Here is a 25,969-nt window from a genome sequence, read left to right as displayed (position 1 = left end):
CTGTGGATTACATAAGACCCAAGTCAATAGTCTAAAAAAACAAAGGGAAAAAAGAAGAAAGGAACAACGACAATCGACTACGAATGAAAAATTGGGAAGAAAACAACAAAAGGAAAATTGATCAATATCGATATCCCTCTACTTTGAATCATCATTGCCACCCTCTCCACTTCTATCTCCGAGAAGGTCTCCTTCGGCGTCCGCACTCCCATTGGCTTCTGGAGTCGCCGCATCATACCCGCAATTGACACGAGCCTCCCGTGCTTTCACTCGCGCCTCTTCATATGCAGCCTCAGTCACAGTACCCGCCTCCCACAAACTCTTGTGTATATCCTGCTGGGCTTCGGTGTAAACCCAAAGCTTATGCATGTGGCAGGGAACGGTAGTGGAGGACGATTCAATCTGAGCCAACAGTCGCCCATTTTATACCTCCAGTGCTACAACCCGATATCTCAGAACCGATGCCTCTTGGTCAATCTCGTTAATGCACTCCTCAAGCCTCGCCTACATAAGGGTAGCCGTCGCTCTCTCTGATTCCTGCTCGGACTGGAGGATATAGATGGTGTTCTCCAGGGCCGTGCCCTCGCCGAAGCTGCGAACCAAGCACTTTCGATGCTCTCCAACCTAGCAACCTTGTTCTCCAGCTCAGTCAATTTCCCCATCCATTCCGCGCTCAGTGCCTCGACCTTGATCAAGTTCTGATCCATCTCCGACTGCATTGACCTCAATTTCTCCTACAGATGCTCGCACTTTGTGCAAGTCCCTTGCCCAACTCAATCTCCTCGTCTTTTATTCGAAGTTTCTCCTCAAGCACACTCTTGCTGCAGATAGCCTGCATTAATTCCTGGTCCCGTTTCTCCAACTCCTCACCAAGAGCCCGACTATCAGGGTTTGCCTTCAGCCGCTCATGCATCTCGCGACACTTGTTGAGTTAACAACGATATTTCTCCAACATATTCAAGAAAATCTTGGCCCAAATGTTGACCCTGCGAATGCTCTCCACTTCTACCATATACATCTGAAAAATGAAAAGACGGGTTAGAATCCTATCATCAAGAAAGATATGGGAAAAGAAAAAGTAAGCGTAACATACACTGAAGCCCATAGCGGCCACCTCGTCCATCAAGTTAGCATCGGGAACGGTCCGAAGAACCGTATTCTCAGCTGCGGAGCATAGCATGATGAACTGCGGCACTAGGTCCTCTATGTCCCCCAAGAGATTGACATCCGAAGGGATCTCAAGAATACGGGCCGAACCTCCTGCACGAACCACCGAGTGAGTAAGACCCTCCTCAAACATCCTGACATCATCAAGGTCGAGGTCCGATTCAGATTCGTAGTCGTCGACCACCACAACTTTTCCACTTTCAGCAGCCGAAGAGGAAGCACGACCAACTGCGGAGGATGAGGGTAAGTCCGAAACTACAATGGCAGCCCCAGAAATCTGACCTTCAGCCATGATAGGTTGCTGACCACCAAAAAAGGTAGGTATCTCCGATTGAGCCGAGGCGACGGCCGGTTCCGTCCCTATAGGGGGTGCCGCAACAACCCCCTCTCCAGATCCTGTTGAAGGGGAGTCATCTAGATGAATCACTATTGGAGGTGCTGTCTCGAACTCCACCCAACGTCTTTTTGATGGCCCCTCTTCTTCCCAGTAGGCGGAGATTTACCTGTCGGGCGAACGGCACGGGTCGGAACATCGGCCTGAGAAGCGGCCTGAGAAGGAGTAACTACGACCACAAACTCAACTGAACTAGCCCTCGACGAAGGTCGGGCAGTGGGTATCGCGGTAGGGCAAGCAGATGAGGCTAGCTACTAGAAAGCTAACGGAGGAGCCCTCACTCTCTACACCCTCTCTAACATCGACGAACAACATGTGAGGAATTAAATACAAAAAGGGAAAAGAGAAAAATGGACAATAGAAATGACATCTTATCAGAAAGAGGCCTGCGCCCGTAGTTGTCATAGAAAGCCACCCACATGCTGACCCCCGCCGTATGAGAGAGAATGGCGCTCACCCACTCACGGATATTTTCGCAGGTAGAGGGGCAATTTCTCAGCTGCATAAACATAATAGCGTTTAGTGTTGTAATGCAAAATGGTCGGATATTTCCCCGACTAAAAACACGAGGCTTACCTGCAAAATTCCATTTCTTAGCGAAACCCCGTCGGATCCGTCACAATGTGTTCGGTCTGCACATAGAAGTAATTCTCATAAAAACGATGGTTAGTCCTATCGTCCATTTTCACCACCAGGCTCTTCGATCCCCGAGGATGCATGTGAAGCATCGTGCCGTGGATAAGCTGAGGGGCGAAGATACTAAGCAGGTGATCCAAGGTGATCTCACGACCGGCGAGTTCGGCAAACTTGAGCAACATAAGGAACAACTTGTACAGGTACGGTGAAAGTTGGGCGGGGCATACCTTATAAAAATGGCAGAAGTCTGCCACCAGGAGAGGGAGAGGAAGTGTGTATCCAATAAGGAAGGAGTAGGCGTAAAATACAAAGTGCCCAGGACGGTGAAAATGAACTATGTCGTTTCCTTTCGCCGGCCGTATATGGACGTAGCTGGGGATCCCCCACCTGGTTTTCAACTTTGCAATGTCTTCTTCTCTCATAACAGAAGGGACAGGCTCCAGCTCCACCCTGGCGCGACTGCTGAAGTCGGTCAATTCTCTCCTAGGGCGAGGCAAAATCTCAACTATCGACGGGACCTCCTCGTCTTCCACTGCATCTGCCCCTCCAGTGGTCTGAGTAGAAATTTTCAGTGTCGGAATTGTGACAGGGGGATCGGTGTGAGAGGAATCACCAGCCATTTTGTCCAGAAGATACGTCGAAAAGACAACGGAAAGAAAGGATGAAAATCTTCAGTTAACAAAAGGACAAACAAAAACTTGAGAGTGTTAGGACGAAAGTATATCTGCAGAATTCTTTCGAGTAAATGGCAAAGAAGTGTGTCAATCGAATGATAAGTTCCTTCTATTTATAAGAAATAGAGATCTCCCAAACACGAAATCCAAGAGTCACCAATCAAACCTGATAGGGCACGAAACGTTTCAGTTCCCCAGGATTGTATGTCATAATGGCGGTAACCACGAAATAACGCTTTGATGCCAAACAACATTTCGGTTCCGAAACTGCCGCAACGGTTCATGCGTATCGAAAGGATGCTGGCACCTCACCTAAAACCCAATTAATGGAACTAATGAATGAGAAGTCAGAAGTCAGATTTTGCTCGAATTCATAGTGATCATGTTCCTTCTGCCGAGCCCAACAGAGGACGACCTGGACAGACGGAGGGACTAACTATATTGGTCAAAATCTAACTATTAGAACTGACCAACGTCCCGCCTAAGTGACTGGACAGTGAAAGATAACATAGCCCACTCTACATCCCTTTCGCGACACCCGTCGAGTCTTAAAGAGCAATGCCTAAACGGACGACCAAGACACACTGGAAGCGAGAGAGCATCGGACCAAGTAAATGGCAAGGGTGTCGTGACTATATATAGTAGGGGAAAACTTTCGATTAAAAGGGGCTTCTCCCCCCTTTATCTCTCCCAAACTCTCTTCTTGTAATCTTGATAGGAATGAAGCAATCTACAGAAGAACATGTAAAGCTATATCCCCCATCGATCTATGGGAGTCACATTGTTGAATTTCAATAAGATAGTTTATATCTTTTTTGTCCTATATACAATCCATACTATTAGTTCTTTGATCTGGAGTTTATTATGTCTGACAAAGATTTACCCCTTCATTTTCTTCGATTGATTTGTTCAAAAAGGTTCCGATATCTATTGAGTCAAACAAGTTGGCGCCGTCTATGGGGATTTCTTAGTGAAATTTCCTAGTCTCTCCCAGATCAAAAACAAGAAATACAATCACCCACCGAAAAGAGCGTAAAGGAAAAAACCAACCCACGCGAGACAAAAGCACAACACGGTAAGGGGAGGAGAGCAGAGTAGAATCACCAAATTTAGAAATCTTCGCCCCATCAACCATCGAAATGCCAAACAAGACAAACAATGTTACCAACCGGTTCTCCCCCATAGGACCACCGGGTTGGGGCAAGGAAAGTATCATTTTAACCCACCTTCTGCTCTTTGCTCAAGAAGGAATACAAAGACCGCGCGGACGAGCAAGTAAAGAAATATCTCAATTAAAGAACGAAAAACTACTGCAACACAACTGAAACACCGCCCGTCGGTGACATCTCCAAGCCAGAAGGCAGAAGTTAGACAAGGAAACTACAATATGTGCGCAGAACGAACCTAAGCGAAATAGCAACGTTTCGTATTCCAACGTTGCACCCCCTGATGCAAGCAGTGTCAAATGAACTGGGACTCTCCCAGAAAATGTCGGGCTCTCCAAAAACTGGGACTGAGAACGGGTTACTATTTAGATAAGTTCGAAATAACACCCTTTAAGGCCAAGGGCCTTCGCTAAAAAATAAGAGACCTTGATCGAACGACGACGGGTTACTATTTCGATAAGTTCGAAATAACACTCTTTAAGGCCAAGGGCCTTCGCCAAAACGAAGAGTTCGACCTCGATCGTGTGACGACGGGTTACTATTTTGATATGTTCGAAATAACACCCTTTTAGGCCAAGGGCCTTCGCCAAAAAGAAGAGTTCGACCTCAATCGAACGACGACAGGTTACTATTTCGATAAATTCGAAATAACACCCTTTTAGGCCAAGGGCATTCGCCAAAAAGAAGAGTTTGAACTCGATCGAACGACGTCGGGTTACTATTTCAATAAGTTTGAAATAACAATTTTTAAGGCCAAGGGCCTTCGCCAAAAAGAAGAGTTCGACCTCGATCGAACGACGACGGGTTACTATTTCGATAAGTTCAAAATAACACCCTTTAAGACCAAGGGAATTCGCCAAAAAGAAGAGTTCGACCTCGATCGAACGACAATGGGTTACTCTTTCGATAAGTTCGAAATAACACCCTTTAAGACCAAGGGCCTTCGCCGAAAAGAGGAGTTCGACCTCGATCGAATGATGGCAGGTTACTATTTCGATAAGTTCGAAATAACACCCTTTAAGGCAAAGGGCCTTCGCCAAAAAGAAGAGTTCGACCTCGATCGAACTACGACGGGTTACTATTTCGATAAGTTTGAAATAACACTCTTTAAGGCCAAGGGCCTTCGCCAAAAAGAAGAGTTCAACCTCGATCGAATGACAACGGGTTACTATTTCGATAAGTTCAAAATAACACCCTTTAAGACCAAGGGACTTCGCCAAAAAGAAGAGTTCTACCTCGATCGAACGACGATGGGTTACTATTTCAATAAGTTCGAAATAACACCCTTTAAGGCAAAAGGCCTTCGCCAAAAAGAAGAGTTTGACCTCGATCGAACGACAACGGGTTACAATTTTGATAAGTTCGAAATAACACCCTTTAAGGCCAAGGGCCTTCGCCAAAAAACAAGAGTTTGACCTCGATCGAATGACGACGGGTTACTATTTTGATATGTTCGAAATAACACCCTTTTAGGCCAAGGGCTTTCGCCAAAAAGAAGAGTTCGACCTCAATAGAACGACGACGTGTTAATATTTCGATAAGTTCGAAATAACACCCTTTTAGGCCAAGGGCCTTCGCCAAAGAGAAGAGTTTGAACTCGATCGAACGACGACGGGTTACTATTTTGATAAGTTCGAAATAACACCCTTTAAGGCCAAGGGCCTTCGCCAAAAAACAAGAGTTCGACCTCGATCGAATGACGACGGGTTACTATTTTGATATGTTCGAAATAACACCCTTTTAGGCCAAGGGCCTTTGCCAAAAAGAAGAGTTCGACCTCAATAGAACGATGACATGTTACTATTTCGATAAGTTCGAAATAACACCCTTTTAGGCCAAGGGCCTTCGCCAAAAAAGAAGAGTTCGACCTCGATCGAACGACAACGGGTTACTATTTTGATAAGTTCGAAATAACACCCTTTAAGGCCAAGGGCCTTCGCCAAAAAACAAGACTTCGACCTCGATCGAATGACGACGGGTTACTATTTTGATATGTTCTAAATAACACCCTTTTAGGACAAGGGCCTTCGCCAAAAAGAAGAGTTCAACCTCAATAGAACGACGACTTGTTACTATTTCGATAAGTTCGAAATAACACCCTTTTAGGCCAAGGGCCTTCGCCAAAAAGAAGAGTTTGAACTCGATCGAACGACGATGGGTTACTATTTCGATAAGTTTGAAATAACACCCTTTAAGGCTAAGGGCCTTCGCCAAAAAGAAGAGTTCGACCTCGATCGAACGACGACGGGTTACTAATTCGATAAGTTCAAAATAACACCCTTTAAGGCCAAGGGCCTTTTCCAAAAAGAAGAGTTCGACCTCGATCGAACGACGACGGGTCAGTGTTTCGATAAGTTTGAAATAACACCCTTTAAGGCCAAGGGCCTTCGCCGAAAAGAGGAGTTCCACCTCGATCGAACGATGTCGGGTTACTATTTCGATAAGTTCGAAATAACACCCTTTAAGTCCAAGGGCCTTCGCCAAAAAGAACAGTTCGACCTCGATCGAGCAATGATGGGTTACTATGTCGATAAGTTCGAAATAACACTCTTTAAGGCCAAGAGCCTTCGCCAAATAAGAAGAGTTTGACCTCGATCGAACGACAATGGGTTACTATTTTGATAAGTTCGAAATAACACCCTTTAAGGCCAAGGGCCTTCACAAAGAACAAGAGTTCGACCTCGATCGTATGACGATGGGTTACTATTTTGATATGTTCGAAATAACACCCTTTTAAGCCAAGGGCCTTCGCCAAAAAGAAGATTTTGACCTTAATCGAACGACGACAGGTTACTATTTCGATAAGTTCAAAATATCACCCTTTTAGGCCAAGGGCCTATGCCAAAAAGAAGAGTTTGAACTCGATCGAACGACGACGGGTTACTATTTCAATAAGTTTGAAATAACACCTTTTAAGGCCAAGGGCCTGCGCAAAAAATAAGAGTTCGACCTCGATCGAACGACGACGGGTTACTATTTCGATAAGTTCAAAATAACACCCTTTAAGACCAATAGAATTCTCCAAAAAAAAAGAGTTCGACCTCAATCGAACGACAATGGGTTACTATTTCGATAAGTTCGAAATAACACCCTTTAAGGCCTAGGGCCTTCGCCAAAAATAGGAGTTCGACCTCGATCGAACGATGGCAGGTTACTATTTTGATATGTTCGAAATAACACCCTTTAAGGCAAAGGGCCTTCGCCATAAAGAAGAGTTCGACCTCGATCGAACTACGACGGGTTACTATTTCGATAAGTTCGAAATAACACCCTTTAAGGCCAAGGTATTTCGCCAAAAAAGAAGAGTTCGACCTCGATCGAATGACAACGGGTTACTATTTCGATAAGTTCAAAATAACACCCTTTAAGGCCAAGGGCCTTCGCCAAAAAGAAGAGTTCGACCTCGATCGAAGGATGACGGGTTACTATTTCAATAAGTTCGAAATAACACCCTTTAAGGACAAGGGCCTTTTCCAAAAAGAAGAGTTCGACCTCGATCGAACGACGATGGGTTACTATTTCGATAAGTTCGAAATAACACCCTTTAAAGGCCAAGGTCCTTCGCCAAAAAAGAAGAGTTCGACCTCGATCGAGCGACAACAGGTTACTATTTCGATAAGTTCGAAATAACACCCTTTAAGGCGAAGGGACTTTGCCAAAAAGAAGAGTTCCACCTCGATCGAACGACGATGGGTTACTATTTCGATAAATTTGAAATAACACCCTTTAAGGCTAAGGGCCTTCACCAAAAAGAAGAGTTTGACCTCGATCGAACGACGACGGGTTACTAATTCGATAAGTTCAAAATAACACCCTTTAAGGCCAAGGGCCTTTTCCAAAAAAGAAGAGTTCTATCTCAATCGAACGACGACAGGTTACTATTTCAAAAAGTTCGAAATAACACCCTTTAAGGCAAAAGGCCTTCGCCAAAAAGAAGAGTTTGACCTCGATCGAATGACAACGGGTTACAATTTTGATAAGTTCGAAATAACACCCTTTAAGGCCAAGGGCCTTCGCCAAAAAACAAGAGTTCGACCTCGATCGAATGACGACGGGTTACTATTTTGATATGTTCGAAATAACACCCTTTTAGGCCAAGGGCCTTCGCCAAAAAGAAGAGTTCGACCTCAATAGAACGACGACGTGTTACTATTTCGATAAGTTCGAAATAACAACCTTTTAGGCCAAGGGCCTTCGCCAAAAAGAAGAGTTTGAACTCGATCGAACGACGACGGGTTACTATTTTGATAAGTTCGAAATAACACCCTTTAAGGCCAAGGGCCTTCGCCAAAAAACAAGAGTTCGACCTCGATCGAATGACGACGGGTTACTATTTTGATATGTTCGAAATAACACCCTTTTAGGCCAAGGACCTTTGCCAAAAAGAAGAGTTCGACCTCAATAGAACGACGACATGTTACTATTTCAATAAGTTTGAAATAACACCCTTTTAGGCCAAGGGCCTTCGCCAAAAAAGAAGAGTTCGACCTCGATCGAACGACAACGGGTTACTATTTCGATAAGTTCAAAATAACACCCTTTAAGACCAAGGGAATTCTCCAAAAAAGAAGAGTTCGACCTCGATCGAATGACGACGGGTTACTATTTCGATAAGTTCGAAATAACACCCTTTAAGGCCAAGGGCCTTCGCCGAAAAAAGGAGTTCGACCTCGATCGAACGATGGCAGGTTACTATTTTGATATGTTCGAAATAACACCCTTTAAGGCAAAGGGCCTTCGCCAAAGAAGAGTTCGACCTCGATCGAACTACGACGGGTTACTATTTTGATAAGTTCGAAATAACACCCTTTAAGGCCAAGGTATTTCGCCAAAATACAAGAGTTCGGCCTCGATCGAATGACAACGGGTTACTATTTCGATAAGTTCAAAATAACACCCTTTAAGGCCAAGGGCCTTCGCCAAAAAGAATAGTTCGACCTCGATCGAAGGATGACGGGTTACTATTTCAATAAGTTCGAAATATCACCCTTTAAGGACAAGGGCCTTTGCCAAAAAGAAGAGTTCGTCCTCGATCGAACGACGACGAGTTACTATTTCAATAAGTTCGAAATAACACCCTTTAAAGGCCAAGGTCCTTCGCCAAAAAAGAAGAGTTCGACCTCGATTGAACGACAAACGAGTTAATATCTCGATAAGTTCGAAATAACACCCTTTAAGGCCAAGGGCCTTCGCCAAATAGAGGAGTTCGACCTCGATCGAACGACGACGGGTTACTATTTTGATATGTTCGAATTAACACCCTTTTAGGCCAAGGGCCTTCGCCAAAAATAAGTGTTCGACCTCGATCGAACGACGACATGTTACTATTTCGATAAGTTCGAAATAACACCATTTAAGGCCAAGGGCCTTCGCCAAAAAGAGGAGTTTGACCTCGATAAAATGACGACGTGTTTCTATTTTAATAAGGTCAAAATAACACCCTTTACAGCCAAGGGCCCTCGCCAAAAAGAAGAGTTTGACCTCTATCGAACGACGATGGGTTACTATTTCGATAAGTTCAAAATAACACCCTTTAAGGCCAAGGGCCTTTGCCAAAAAAGAGGAGTTCGACCTCGATCGAACGACGACGGGTTATTATTTCGATAAGTTCTAAATAACACCTTTTAAGGCCAAGGGCTTTCGCCAAAAATGAAGAGTTCGACCTCGACCCAACGATGACTGGTTACTATTTCGATAAAGTTCGAAATAACACCCTATAAGGCCAAGGGCCTTCGCCCTAGAGGAGAGTTCGACCTCGATCGAACGAAGATGGGTTGCTATTTTGGCAAACATCCTTTAAGGCCATAAGCCATCGCCAATGAGAAAGTGTGAAATAATCCTAAGGCCAAGGATCATCAGAAAGTGCAAAAGATCGGGACTCGCCATGCAGGAATCTATATCGCACCAAAATCACGCGAAATGAAAACAAGAGTAGAATAAAAGACAAATAACAACAAAAAATTCTCCTTTATACAAAGTCTCCGTGCAAATGGTTGTGGATTACATAAGACCCAAGTCAATAGTCTAAAAAAAACAAAGGGAAAAAAGAAGAAAGGAACAACAACAATCGACTACGAATGAAAACTTGGGAAGAAAACAACAAAAGGAAAATTGATCAATATCGATATCCCTCTACTTTGCATCATCATCGCCACCCTCTCTACTGCCATCTCCGAGAAGGTCTCCTTCGGCGTCCGCACTCCCATTGGCTTCTGGAGTCGTCGCATCATACCCGCAATTGACACGAGCCTCCCGTGATTTCACTCGTTCCTCTTCATATGCAGCCTCAGTCACAGTACCTACCTCCCACAAACTCTTATGTATATCCTGCTGGGCTTCAGCGTAAACCCAAAGCTCATGCATGTGGCGGGGAACGGCGGTGGAGGATGATTCAATCTGAGCCAACAGTCGCCCATTTTCTACCTCCAGTGCTACAACCCGATCTCTCAGAACCGATGCCTCTTGGTCAATGTCGTTATTGCGCTCCTCAAGCCTTGCCTACATAAGGGTAGTCGTCGCTCTCTCCGATTCCTGCTCGGACTGGAGGACTTGGATGGTGTTCTCCAGGGTCGTGCCCTCGCCGAAGCTGCAGACCAAGCACTTTCGATTCTCTCCAACCTAGCAACCTTGTTCTCCAGCTCAGTCAATTTCCCCATCCATTCCGCGCTCAGCGCCTCGACATTGATCAAGTTCTGATCCATCTCCGACTGCATTGACCTCAATTTCTCCTACAGATGCTCGCACTCTGCGGCAACTCCCTTGCCCAACTCAATCTCCTCGTCTTTTATTCGAAGTTGCTCCTCAAGCACACTTTTGCTACGGATAGCCTGCATTAATTCCTGGTCCTGTTTCTCCAACTCCTCACCAAGAGCCCGACTATCGGGGTTTGCCTTCAGCCGCTCATGCATCTCGTGACACTTGTTGCGGTAATGACGATATTTCTCCAACATCTTCAAGAAAATCTTGGCCCGAATGTTGACCCTGCGAATGCTCTCCACTTCTACCATATACATCTGAAAAATGAAAAGACGGGTTAGAATCCTATCGTCAAGAAAGATATGGGAAAAGAAAAAGTAAGCGTAACATACCTTGAAGCCCATAGCGGCCACCTCGTCCATCAAGTCAGCATCGGGAACAGTCCGAAGAACCACATTCTCAGCTGCGGAGCATAGCATGCTGAACTGCGGCACTAGGTCCTCCGTGTCCCCCAAGAGATTGACATCCGAAGAGATCTCAAGAATACGGGCCGAACCTCCTACACGAACCACCGAGTGAGTAAGACCCTCCTCAAACATCCTGATATCATCAGGGTCGAGGTCCGATTCGGATTCGTAGTTGTCGACCACCCCGACTTTTCCTCTTTCAGCAGTCGAAGAGGAAGTACGACCAACTATTAGCTCTTTGATCTGGAGTTTATTATGTCTGAATAAGATTTACCCCTTCATTTTCTTCGATTGATTTGTTCAAAAAGGTTCCGATATCTTTTGAGTCAAACAAGTTGGCGCCGTCTATGGGGATTTCTTAGTGAAATTTCCTAGTCTCTCCCAGATCAAAGACAAGAAATACAATCACCCACCGAAAAGAGCGTAAAGGAAAAACCCAACCCACGCGAGACAAAAGCACAGCACGGTAAGGGGAGGAGAGCCGAGTAGAATCACCAAATTTAGAAATCTTCGCCCCGTCAACCATCGAAATGCCAAACAAGACAAACAACATTACCAATCTGTTCTCCCCCATTGGACCACCGGGTAGGGGCAAGGAAAGTATCATTTTAACCCACATTCTGCTCTTTGCTCAAGAAGGAATACAAAGACCGCGCGGACGAGCAAGTAAGGAAATATCTCAATTAAAGAACGAAAAACTACTGCAAAATAACTGAAACACTACCCGTCGGTGACACCTCCAAGCCGGAAGGCAGAAGTCATACAAGGAAACTACAATATATGCGCAAAACGAACCTAAGTGAAATAGCAATGTTTCGTATTCCAACGTTACACCCCCTGATGCAAGCAGTGTCAAATGAACTGGGACTCTCCCAGAAAATGTCGGGCTCTCCAAAAACTGGGACTGAGAACGGGTTACTATTTAGATAAGTTCGAAATAACACCCTTTAAGGCCAAGGGCCTTCGCTAAAAAATAAGAGACCTTGATCGAACGACGACGGGTTACTATTTCGATAAGTTCGAAATAACACCCTTTAAGGCCAAGGGCCTTCGCCAAAACGAAGAGTTTTAACCCACCTTCTACTCTTTGCGCAAGAAGGAACACAAAGGCCGCGCAGACGAGCGGGTAAAGAAATATCTCAATTAAAGAACAAAAAACTACTGCAAAACAACCGAAACACCGCCCGTCGGTGACACCTCCAAGCTGAAAGACAGTGGTAAAATAATCAATGGCTACTGTCACACCTCCTTTTTCCGCACCCGAGGGGGTGCAAGGGAGTTTTTCCAATTAAAGGACAATCGAAACGGGATTGGTTTATTTATTTCAGAGTCGCCACTTGGGAGATTTAGGGTGTCCCAAGTCACCAATTTTAATCCCGAATCGAGGAAAAGAATGACTCCATATTACAGTCTGCGTACCAGAAATCTGGATAAGGAATTCTGTTAACCCGGGAGAAGGTGTTAGGCATTCCCGAGTTTCGTGGTTCTAGCACGGTCGCTCAACTGTTATATTCAGCTTGATTATCTGATTTTATACAAATGTGAACTTATGTGCCAATTTTATCTTTTAACCGCTTTTATCATTCACTGTTATTTTTATAGGACTTGCAACGTCGTGAAAACATATCTCGAACCACGTTACATCAATGCACCCGTGGTTATTGACATATCTCGACTCAGTTGAGATTTGGATTTGGGTCACATAAATGTCCACCCAAATTAAGGAGAATAAATTATTAAGACGCGCCTAAAGCGACTAACGTATTGTTATTTTGGGGAAGGACGTAAAATTTGCTAAACGGCCTGTCCCGGATTCTAAGTATTTTAATATATATGCATTTAGAGGGCCTCGCAGCTTCTACATTTTTTGTTTGTCGAGGCTCGTCTCATTCATTATTAAAAGGATTTACAACGTCATGGAAATGCATCTCAGACCACGTCACAATCAATGTACCCGTGATTAGAGACACATTTCGATTTCGTTGAGACTTGGATTTGGGTCACATAAATGTGCACCCGAGCTTAAGGAGATAATATTATTAAAGGCGCTCCTAAAGCAACTAGCGCATTATTATTTTGGGTAGGGCCGTGAGATTTGCTAAACGACCCATCCTGGAAACTGAATGCTTCGATAATATACTCTTAACGAGGGCCCCGCAACTTGTGCGTTTTTATTTGTCGAGGCTCATCTCTTCTTTGTTTTAACAGGAGACAAGCGAACGAATCTCGTGGGCCCAAACCCAGTTTGTGCGGGATGGGCCAGGCTTGGGCCACTGGTTCTCCGACCAGGCACTGCTTGGTCCGTTTCAACTTGGGCTCGACCTTTATGAGGTTGAGACCGTAAACTTGCATTCTTTGTTCTAAAAGTGTGGTTTATCAATTATAACAAAGCAGCTTATCAAAAGGAAATGAACTTAGCTAACAATGGATAGCTTTGTGCAATGACAGGCATTCAATGACATGCTTGAACAAAATTGACTAAAGTTCAATATGTAACCTACTGCCTTGTGAATACTTTTAACTACCAGCCCATATATACAAACTAACATTCAATTACCCTACATTGATATTTACTAGGCATGCAGGCTACTTCCAGTATCCAAACAAAAATGTAAACTATTATACATTACATGATATTCAATATAACAGTCCATGTAAAAAAAAATCTGCAGATCTTCTCTTTTGTATTCATGCTCAACTTTCAAGTTACATTGATAGTATTAATTGTGTACCTGGTTGGGAAGACAAAAGAAGAAAGAAAAGATCAGTTGAGTAGTACACAGCAAACACAGCAGCAGCAGATAAACAACAACAACCCAGCAACAAACAACCAGCCACAAGGATGAAGTTCACAAGTGGTCGAGCAACGAACAAATAATCCCAGAAACAGGATAGTAGAAAAAAAACCAACCGATAAAGGAACCATAGTGTTCTACGCAATAGCAACAGAAATTCAATAACCACCAAAGCTCAGCAAATAACCAACACAACTTCGACAATTAGTGAGACCAAGACTCAATCCGCAACACACAGAAGCTCAGTATAGTAACAATCACAGCAGAAGACAAACAGATTTCTCCTAATGGAACAGTAACAGCCCCAGTTAGAATAACTGACTTGGCCCGAACAGTTTAACCAACTTAGTTCCTTGTGCAGTTTTGGACAGTGTTTAGTTAAAGTGTTCTGAAAATTTCTTTCTGTTTTTTTTCTTTTTTCTGAAGACCCAAAAGTCCAGCCCCTTTTAAGTTCTGAAACAGCTTATTTATAAGCCAACAACCCAGTGCAGCTAAGCTGCCTGGATTCTGCCAATTACAGTCTGCCCATACCCCTTAGCTTCCCATGCCTAAAGGCCTTTTCTTGGAATCCTTAATCAGCCCCCCCATGCTCTGTCCCATTACTCTAATCAAGGGTTATGGGCTTAGTTAAGTATTCATTTAATTCCCATGCTCTTGTGTTTTGTTCCCCATTAATAGTATTTTAATTGACACTTGACAGCTTCTTTCAATCCTGAACACTCAGTCATATTTTCCAGTTTGAATCCCCCCTCACCAAACTATAATCAGTCCAAAACAAACCTTCACAAAAACTCAGCCAGTAACTGGATGTGAAACTATCCTAAATCACTCATTTAGGTCGTTTGTTATTTAATACTGTGAAACTAACGTCAAACATGTGACGAGTCGACTTCGCAAGTTATAACGTATACTAATTAGTCGCTAATCAACTAAACTTAAAACAAAAACAAGCTGAGTGTTTCAAGCCTTTTTCGGACTACAATGGAACTTTACAAACTTAATTATTTGACGACGTTACTCAGGTCGACTATACGAACTATCATACGTAACAATTAAACGACTAACAAACATAGACTAAACAGGGTAACAATTTATTTCAAAACTCGGGACATTCAATTATGCAGTTTATGAGACTTAACTAACCGACAATATCAATCAAAGCGACTAAACATCTTATAACACTCAACTAACATTCAAGAAAAAAAATCGACCAAACAAAAGGGTCTTTGAAGACGGACAGAGAATAATCAAAACAAACTAAACAAAACCATAAACATATGCATAACACCTATACAAAACACAAGAAAGGGAGATTACATCGGAAACTTACCTCAAACGAAAACAGGTTTGGTTTTTTAGGGCTCTTGAACTCAGATTTGGGATTTGACAAGTTATGCTTGTATTTTACCGGAACCAAAGCTAGTTAAGGCCAGAGGGACGTTAGGGGAGTGACCAGGGTGAATATGGGGTGGTTTGGTGTAGATCTAGGTTTGGTCTCGGATCTTCGAATGAAGATTCGAGACGTTCGGGGAAGATTCGAGGTAACCTGAGTGTGGATTTGGAGAGGGGGGTCATGGTGGTTCAGGGGTGTTAGACTCACGGCCAACGGCATCGTTGCCGCCGGCTTTCAGGCGAAGGGGTGGGGTGGCGGCTAGGGTTTGGGTGTTAGGGTTGGCCAGGGAGATGATGAAGCCGGGGGGGTGTTTTGGATAGGGGGCGGGGTAACCAAGTTGGTGATTTATATATGATTTTGAAGTTTAGATCCTGGCCGTTGGATCATGCGAGATCAAGGGCCAGGATCTACTCTTTGAAGAGAGACGACGTCGTTCAGGGGCTGATAGTGGGTTGAGACCGGGTAGGGATTGGATCGGGTTAAATTTGTCGGGCCTAGGGGAAGGCCTGGATCCGTTGGATCAAGGGGTTGGACGGCTCAGATCAATTGCCTAAGACAACGTCGTTTGGGGTTGAATGAGTGGCCTGATCGGGACCGTTCATTCGAATCAAATCAACGGCTCAGCACAGGGACGCTGATACGGCGTCGTTTGGGACGTACCCGAGCAGCTTATGTTTGGACTGGACCTGTGTCCTGGTTTTTTGGGCCTGATTTTAATTCATTTTTGGCCTAAACCAATTTCATTACTCTTTTCTTTTTGTTTTCTAATTTTTAAAAAAATGAAATTAAAAACCATCATTAATTTAATCACTTAACCCAATTATCACACACATATGAAAATATTTAAGTAGGTTAAATCACAACCCAGAATAAAAGATGCATATATATTTTTGGATTTTCTTTTAATGATCGAATTACGGTTTAATTACACATGACATACATATTTTGTATTTCGTTTTGGTAAGATTAAACGAAAAATGGACAGAACCAACAAATGACTGCCAACACGTGTCACGCAAAAATCGAAAAATTGTATAGCGAGGCCATTTGCCATTATTTTTATTTCTTTTTGGAGTGATTGTCCGCGAAGCAAAAATCACGTGCTTACAGCTGCCCCTCTTTGCCCGAAGACACGAAGGGTTTTCGCGCAAAGATAAAGCGGGCGATTTTTGCTCGTCCGAGTACTCCGTGTGAAGCATTTTTGAAAAAGATTTGACCGAACCTTTGCTTCAGAGGTTTCCTACATATCCTGGGCTGAACAGGAATCAGGTTAGTGTAGTTCGGGAAATTTTGGTAGCTGGGACTACCGTGTGACTGTAGTGTTTGTCGCTGTTGTGTGCTGCCTACATGCTGCTGTAGGATGTTACCGCTTACCAATCTCCTTGTTACATTATTCTAAAAGGAAAAACAAAAAGCTAGGCTAGACTGTGGATCATAAGATCTCCTCTATCTTCAACTTGTTCTTGTCGCCTTACTCTCTTGTCGGCTTGCGTTTTCCTCCGATGCTTTTATTTTGTGAACTTGAGGGATGGTACTGGCCTTTTGCTCTTCCGAGTACCAGTTTTCATCATTTTTCTTGGTCCGCTGGGGATATGGCCTTCTTCATTAAGCTTTTCAATGATTCCTTCGGTGGTACAGCTTTCTTCATCAGATTTGTTGTGCTGGGCATGGCCTAATGTTCACAGGCCGCTTCTTTCAAAACGCGTCCTTTTGACTCGTGCGCCTGAGTTTGCAACCTTCTGATTCCCGATGCGGGGGATTTTTGTTGTTTCCTGCTGGATATTCCTGCTGTAACCTTCGGCCTTCCGGGGGGGTTACTGCTCTCAAAATCTGAAATATTTAAACTAAAACATGCAAAGTATTCCTCTCGTTATACAGGTGGGCACCTATTTAAACTAAGACATGAAAATTATTCCTCTCGTTATACAGGTGGGCGCCTATTTAAACTAAGACATGAAAATTATTCCTCTCGTTATACAGGTGGGCGCCTATTTAAACTAAGACTAAAAAGTATTCCTCTCGTTATACAGGTGGGCGCCTATTTAAACTAAGACTGAAAATTATTCCTCTCGTTATACAGGTGGGCGCCTATTTAAACTAAGACTGAAAAGTATTCCTCTCGTTATACAGGTGGGAGCCTATTTAAACTAAGACTGAAAAGTATTCCTCTCGTTATACAGGTGGGCACCTATTTAAACTAAGACTGAAAAGTATTCCTCTCGTTATACAGGTGGGCGCCTATTTAAACTAAGACATGAAAATTATTCCTCTCGTTATACAGGTGGGCGCCTATTTAAACTAAGACTGAAAAATATTCCTCTCGTTATACAGGTGGGCGCCTATTTAAACTAAGACTGAAAAGTATTCCTCTCGTTATACAGGTGGGCGCCTATTTAAACTAAGACATGAAAATTATTTCTCTCGTTATACAGGTGGGCGCCTATTTAAAATAAGACTGAAAAGTATTCCTCTCGTTATACAGGTGGGCGCCTATTTAAACTAAGACATGAAAATTATTCCTCTCGTTATATAGGTGGGCGCCTATTTAAACTAAGACATGAAAATTATTCCTCTCGTTATACAGGTGGGCGCCTATTTAAACTAAGACTGAAAAGTATTCCTCTCGTTATACAGGTGGGCGCCTATTTAAACTAAGACTGAAAAGTATTCCTCTCGTTATACAGGTGGGCGCCTATTTAAACTAAGACTGAAAATTATTCCTCTCGTTATACAGGTGGGCGCCTATTTAAACTAAGACTGAAAAGTATTCCTCTCGTTATACAGGTGGGCGCCTATTTAAACTAAGACTGAAAAGTATTCCTCTCGTTATACAGGTGGGCGCCTATTTAAACTAAGACTGAAAAGTATTCCTCTCGTTATACAGGTGGGCGCCTATTTAAACTAAGACATGAAAATTATTCCTCTCGTTATACAGGTGGGCGCCTATTTAAACTAAGACATGAAAATTATTCCTCTCGTTATACAGGTGGGCGCCTATTTAAACTAAGACTGAAAAGTATTCCTCTCGTTATACAGGTGGGCGCCTATTTAAACTAAGATTGAAAATTATTCCTCTCATTATACAGGTGGGCGCCTATTTAAACTAAGACTGAAAAGTATTCCTCTCGTTATACAGGTGGGCGCCTATTTAAACTAAGACTGAAAAGTATTCCTCTCGTTATACAGGTGGGCGCCTATTTAAACTAAGACATGAAAATTATTTCTCTCGTTATACAGGTGGGCGCCTATTTAAAATAAGACTGAAAAGTATTCCTCTCGTTATACAGGTGGGCGCCTATTTAAACTAAGACATGAAAATTATTCCTCTCGTTATATAGGTGGGCGCCTATTTAAACTAAGACATGAAAATTATTCCTCTCGTTATACAGGTGGGCGCCTATTTAAACTAAGACTGAAAAGTATTCCTCTCGTTATACAGGTGGGCGCCTATTTAAACTAAGACTGAAAAGTATTCCTCTCGTTATACAGGTGGGCGCCTATTTAAACTAAGATTGAAAATTATTCCTCTCATTATACAGGTGGGCGCCTATTTAAACTAAGACTGAAAAGTATTCCTCTCGTTATACAGGTGGGCGCCTATTTAAACTAAGACTGAAAAGTATTCCTCTCGTTATACAGGTGGGCGCCTATTTAAACTAAGACATGAAAATTATTTCTCTCGTTATACAGGTGGGCGCCTATTTAAAATAAGACTGAAAAGTATTCCTCTCGTTATACAGGTGGGCGCCTATTTAAACTAAGACATGAAAATTATTCCTCTCGTTATATAGGTGGGCGCCTATTTAAACTAAGACATGAAAATTATTCCTCTCGTTATACAGGTGGGCGCCTATTTAAACTAAGACTGAAAAGTATTCCTCTCGTTATACAGGTGGGCGCCTATTTAAACTAAGACTGAAAATTATTCCTCTCGTTATACAGGTGGGCGCCTATTTAAACTAAGACTGAAAAGTATTCCTCTCGTTATACAGGTGGGCGCCTATTTAAACTAAGACTGAAAAGTATTCCTCTCGTTATACAGGTGGGCGCCTATTTAAACTAAGACATGAAAATTATTCCTCTCGTTATACAGGTGGGTGCCTATTTAAACTAAGACTGAAAAGTATTCCTCTCGTTATACAGGTGGGCGCCTATTTAAACTATGACTGAAAAGTATTCCTCTCGTTATATAGGTGGGCGCCTATTTAAACTAAGACATGAAAATTATTCCTCTCGTTATACAGGTGGGCGCCTATTTAAACTAAGACTGAAAATTATTCCTCTCGTTATACAGGTGGGCGCCTATTTAAACTAAGACATGAAAATTATTCCTCTCGTTATACAGGTGGGCGCCTATTTAAACTAAGACTGAAAAGTATTCCTCTCGTTATACAGGTGGGCGCCTATTTAAACTAAGACTGAAAAGTATTCCTCTCGTTATACAGGTGGGCGCCTATTTAAACTAAGACTGAAAAGTATTCCTCTCGTTATACAGGTGGGCGCCTATTTAAACTAAGACATGAAAATTATTCCTCTCGTTATACAGGTGAGCGCCTATTTAAACTAAGACATGAAAATTATTCCTCTCGTTATACAGGTGGGCGCCTATTTAAACTAAGACTAAAAAGTATTCCTCTCGTTATACAGGTGGGCGCCTATTTAAACTAAGACTGAAAATTATTCCTCTCGTTATACAGGTGGGCGCCTATTTAAACTAAGACTGAAAAGTATTCCTCTCGTTATACAGGTGGGAGCCTATTTAAACTAAGACTGAAAAGTATTCCTCTCGTTATACAGGTGGGCACCTATTTAAACTAAGACTGAAAAGTATTCCTCTCGTTATACAGGTGGGCGCCTATTTAAACTAAGACTGAAAAGTATTCCTCTCGTTATACAGGTGGGCGCCTATTTAAACTAAGATTGAAAATTATTCCTCTCATTATACAGGTGGGCGCCTATTTAAACTAAGACTGAAAAGTATTCCTCTCGTTATACAGGTGGGCGCCTATTTAAACTAAGACTGAAAAGTATTCCTCTCGTTATACAGGTGGGCGCCTATTTAAACTAAGACATGAAAATTATTTCTCTCGTTATACAGGTGGGCGCCTATTTAAAATAAGACTGAAAAGTATTCCTCTCGTTATACAGGTGGGCGCCTATTTAAACTAAGACATGAAAATTATTCCTCTCGTTATATAGGTGGGCGCCTATTTAAACTAAGACATGAAAATTATTCCTCTCGTTATACAGGTGGGCGCCTATTTAAACTAAGACTGAAAAGTATTCCTCTCGTTATACAGGTGGGCGCCTATTTAAACTAAGACTGAAAATTATTCCTCTCGTTATACAGGTGGGCGCCTATTTAAACTAAGACTGAAAAGTATTCCTCTCGTTATACAGGTGGGCGCCTATTTAAACTAAGACTGAAAAGTATTCCTCTCGTTATACAGGTGGGCGCCTATTTAAACTAAGACATGAAAATTATTCCTCTCGTTATACAGGTGGGTGCCTATTTAAACTAAGACTGAAAAGTATTCCTCTCGTTATACAGGTGGGCGCCTATTTAAACTATGACTGAAAAGTATTCCTCTCGTTATATAGGTGGGCGCCTATTTAAACTAAGACATGAAAATTATTCCTCTCGTTATACAGGTGGGCGCCTATTTAAACTAAGACTGAAAATTATTCCTCTCGTTATACAGGTGGGCGCCTATTTAAACTAAGACATGAAAATTATTCCTCTCGTTATACAGGTGGGCGCCTATTTAAACTAAGACTGAAAATTATTCCTCTCGTTATACAGGTGGGCGCCTATTTAAACTAAGACATGAAAATTATTCCTCTCGTTATACAGGTGGGCGCCTATTTAAACTAAGACTGAAAAGTATTCCTCTCGTTATACAGGTGGGCGCCTATTTAAACTAAGACTGAAAAGTATTCCTCTCGTTATACAGGTGGGCGCCTATTTAAACTAAGACTGAAAAGTATTCCTCTCGTTATACAGGTGGGCGCCTATTTAAACTAAGACATGAAAATTATTCCTCTCGTTATACAGGTGAGCGCCTATTTAAACTAAGACATGAAAATTATTCCTCTCGTTATACAGGTGGGCGCCTATTTAAACTAAGACTAAAAAGTATTCCTCTCGTTATACAGGTGGGCGCCTATTTAAACTAAGACTGAAAATTATTCCTCTCGTTATACAGGTGGGCGCCTATTTAAACTAAGACTGAAAAGTATTCCTCTCGTTATACAGGTGGGAGCCTATTTAAACTAAGACTGAAAAGTATTCCTCTCGTTATACAGGTGGGCACCTATTTAAACTAAGACTGAAAAGTATTCCTCTCGTTATACAGGTGGGCGCCTATTTAAACTAAGACTGAAAAGTATTCCTCTCGTTATACAGGTGGGCGCCTATTTAAACTAAGATTGAAAATTATTCCTCTCATTATACAGGTGGGCGCCTATTTAAACTAAGACTGAAAAGTATTCCTCTCGTTATATAGGTGGGCGCCTATTTAAACTAAGACATGAAAATTATTCCTCTCGTTATACAGGTGGGCGCTTATTTAAACTAAGACTGGAAATTATTCCTCTCGTTATACAGGTGAGCGCCTATTTAAACTAAGACATGAAAATTATTCCTCTCGTTATATAGGTGGGCGCCTATTTAAACTAAGACTAAAAAGTATTCCTCTCGTTATACAGGTGGGCGCCTATTTAAACTAAGACTGAAAATTATTCCTCTCGTTATACAGGTGGGCGCCTATTTAAACTAAGACTGAAAAGTATTCCTCTCGTTATACAGGTGGGAGCCTATTTAAACTAAGACTGAAAAGTATTCCTCTCGTTATACAGGTGGGCACCTATTTAAACTAAGACTGAAAAGTATTCCTCTCGTTATACAGGTGGGCACCTATTTAAACTAAGCCTGAAAAGTATTCCTCTCGTTATACAGGTGGGCGCCTATTTAAACTAAGACACATTTGATTTTGTTTTCTCGTTCCTCCGAAAAATATTTGGCCACGGCAGAAAATTTTCCGCCCCGATTTTGGTGGCCTTTCTGGTATCGCGTCCGTCTGCCATCATCAACCTTTATTTTCCTGCAGCAGACAAAAGGATTTAGTTAGTTTTAATCATGGTGGTGCAACGTGACCTTTCCGATGGGAGATGATTTTTCCCTTTTCTTTTCCTTGCTCTATGCTCCAACAACTGATTGGTGGACGACGCTGCTTGCTGGGGGTGGTTTTCCCTTTATCCCCCTTTCTGCTTTCTTTTTTCAGGACATGCTGTAGGAGTCTGCTTTTAATCAAGACATGTCGGGGATATCTTGCACCGGACTGATTTCCCTTTCTTGTGGCGTCTGACCACTTCGGATTCGGGTCCGGGATTTATCAACATTCTGCGGGGAAACCTTTTCGGAACTTGGTCCACAAGTCCTTCACCCGTCATTTTCCTCTCTCTTTACGTCACCTTTCTTTCTACACAATTCGTCCTTTGGTTTCACAGCCGATGCCTTTTGTCTTATTGCCTCAGCTCTTGGCCTACCCTTTTCGTATTTTGCTTTCGTACCCCTTCGGCCTCTGGTAGTAAACTTTGAAAAATCTTTTCCAAAACGAATTCTTAGAAAGAAAAATGAAAAAGATAGAAAAGGAGGAGAATCTTTCTGAACCAATACTTGGTGGAAAAAAGGAAAAGAGAAGAACTTATCTGGATAACATGACTGGTCCTTGTGATCATGACGTGCACCATAGATTCCCGACCCAGTCTATTTGTATCAATCAACTTGCCGGATGACCTTACTTGCTGGGGATAAATGGGCGTCCATTTCTTTGTGAACGTGGATCCTTTTGTTGATCTGTCTTGTCGCCTCATAGTGCCCTTCGAGGGGTCTTCACTAATGAGACTCTCTCTTTTCTCTCAGCTCCCGGCGCCTTATGGTGCCTGTGAAGGTTTTCACCAATAAGACTCTCTCATTTTATATCCCTCATCTTTCGTCGCCTTGTGGTGCCTGCGAAGGTTTTCACCGATAAGACTCTCTCGTTTTATATCCCTTATCTTTCGTCGCCTTGTGGTGCCTACGAAGGTTTTCACCGATAAGACTCTCTCGTTTTATATCCCTCATCTTTCGTCGCCTTGTGGTGCCTGCGAAGGTTTTCACCGCCAAGACTCTCCCATTTTATTTTCAACGGAGGATTGGAGTGCTGTCGATATGACCCTCTCTTCTGGAGATTCCTTCGGAATATCAATGCATTTCCCATTTTATCGCTCCTCTTCTTTGCCGGGGATCAGTGTATTACTCTCGGCTTTATTTGCCTGACTTGGCACCTCTTGGATATTGATCGGGAGGTCTTTTGGACGTCGATGTCGGTTTCGGTGTGGGGCTAAAAGAAAGGCTATCAAAATAAAATAACTTGATGGGTGATACGCTACAACTTTTGGAATCAAACCTTTGTTGGAACCTTAAAACATAACCTCTGCCTCAGTTTTCTTGCTTGGGGGTTTTTATTTTTACACTATGTTGAGCTATATGCGTTATGCACACTATGCCTATTATGCACACTTATGGATATTATGCACACTATGACCGAGCCGTGAGGCGCCTACGTATCCTTTTTGAGGAATCAGGTCAAACGTAGTTCCCACTGTTTGTGATTTCTATCTTCTTCTTCTTCTTTTTTTCTCTTTTTTTCATTTTTCCTTAAAAAATTTCTTTCCTTCTTCTTTCTCTTTTCATATCTTTTCCGTTAGTGATTCCAAAAGAGGGGTATGAAAGAATAACTTAAGGCTCAAAAGGGGAAACAAGGGTAAAAAGTGTTTGGATAGAAGAAAGAATTGCCTCCGTCATTTCATTATCTAATAAATACCAAATACAAACAAACGAACCAATAATTGCCATAATTAAAGAAATTACGCATAATATCTCTTGACTGCATCAGAATTGATAGCCATGTCGACACATCTCCCCTCGACATCTGTCAAACACAAAGCACCGTTGGACAACACTCTGGTCACAATATAAGGCCCTTGCCAATTTGGGGCGAACTTGCCTTTTGCCTCGACCTGATGTGGGAGGATCTTCTTTAATACCTGCTGCCCCACTTCGAACTTCCTGGGGCGTACCTTCTTATTATATGTTCTCGCCATTCTCTTCTGATACAGCTGACCATGACATACTGCTGCCAATCTTTTCTCGTCTATCAAGCTCAACTGTTCCAATCGAGCTTTGACCCATTCATCATCATCAATCTCGGCTTCAGCGACAATCCGGAGGGATGGAATTTCGACCTCTGCTGGTATTACGACCCCAGTTCCGTACACCAGCAAATAAGGAGTTGCACCTATGGAGGTCCGGACGGTAGTGCGATAACCCAACAGAGCAAAGGGTAACCTCTCGTGCCATTGTCTAGATCCTTCCACCATCTTTCGCAGTATCTTCTTGATGTTCTTATTGGCTGCTTCGACCGCTCCATTCGCCTTGGGACGATATGGGGTGGAATTGCGGTGTGTAATCTTGAATTGTTGGCATACTTCTCTCATCAGGCTGCTGTTAAGATTCGCACCGTTATCCGTGATGATCACTTTTGGGATCCCAAATCTGCAGATGATATGGGAGTGCACAAAATCCACCACCGCCTTTTTAGTTACCGACTTGAAGGTTTTAGCCTCAACCCATTTGGTGAAGTAGTCAATGGTTACTAGAATGAACCTATGATCGTTGGATGCTGCTGGCTCGATAGGTCCAATGACGTCCATGCCCCGTGCAACAAATGGCCAGGGTACCGATATCGTATGTAACTCTGTTGGAGGAGAATGAATCAGATCTCCATGTATCTGGCACTGATGGCATTTCCTCACGAAAGTGATACAGTCGTGTTCCATGGTGAGCCAATAATACCCTGCCCTAAGGATCTTCCTTGCCAATACATATCCGCTCATATGTGGCCCGCAAACTCCAGCATGTACCTCTGCCATAACCGTCGTGGCTTGACCGGCATCTATACATCTTAACAATCCCAAATCTGGGGTTCTTTTGTACAAAACTCCTCCACTGAGGAAGAAACCATTCGACAAACGCCGAAGGGCTCTTTTTTGGTCTCTAGTGGCCTGTTCCGGATATATCCCCATTCTGAGGTATTCCTTGATATCATGAAACCAGGGCTCGCCATTTGCTTCCTCTTCTACGGCGTTGCAATAAGCATGCTGATCACGGACCTGGATGTGCAGAGGATCAACATACATTTTGTCAGGGTGGTGCAACATTGATGCTAAGGTGGCCAATGCATCCGCAACCTCGTTATGAATTCTCGGGATATGTTTGAATTTTACCGATCGAAATTGCTTGCTCAGATCGTGCAGGCATTGTCGATAAGGTATGAGTTTCAAGTCCCGTGTTTCCCATTCACACTGAATCTGATGTACCAAGAGGTCCGAGTCTCCCAAGACCAAGACATCTTGGACATCCATGTCTGCAGCCAATCGCAGGCCCAAAATGCAAGCTTCGTACTCGGCCATATTGTTGGTGCAATAGAAGCGTAGTTGAGCCGTAACCGGATAATGGCGTCCTGTTTCAGAAATGAG

This window comes from Nicotiana tabacum, chromosome 20 (assembly GCF_000715075.1).
Source record: "Nicotiana tabacum cultivar K326 chromosome 20, ASM71507v2, whole genome shotgun sequence".
In the NCBI taxonomy this organism is placed as follows: domain Eukaryota; kingdom Viridiplantae; phylum Streptophyta; class Magnoliopsida; order Solanales; family Solanaceae; genus Nicotiana; species Nicotiana tabacum.
Note: the sequence above shows the minus strand (reverse complement) of the source record.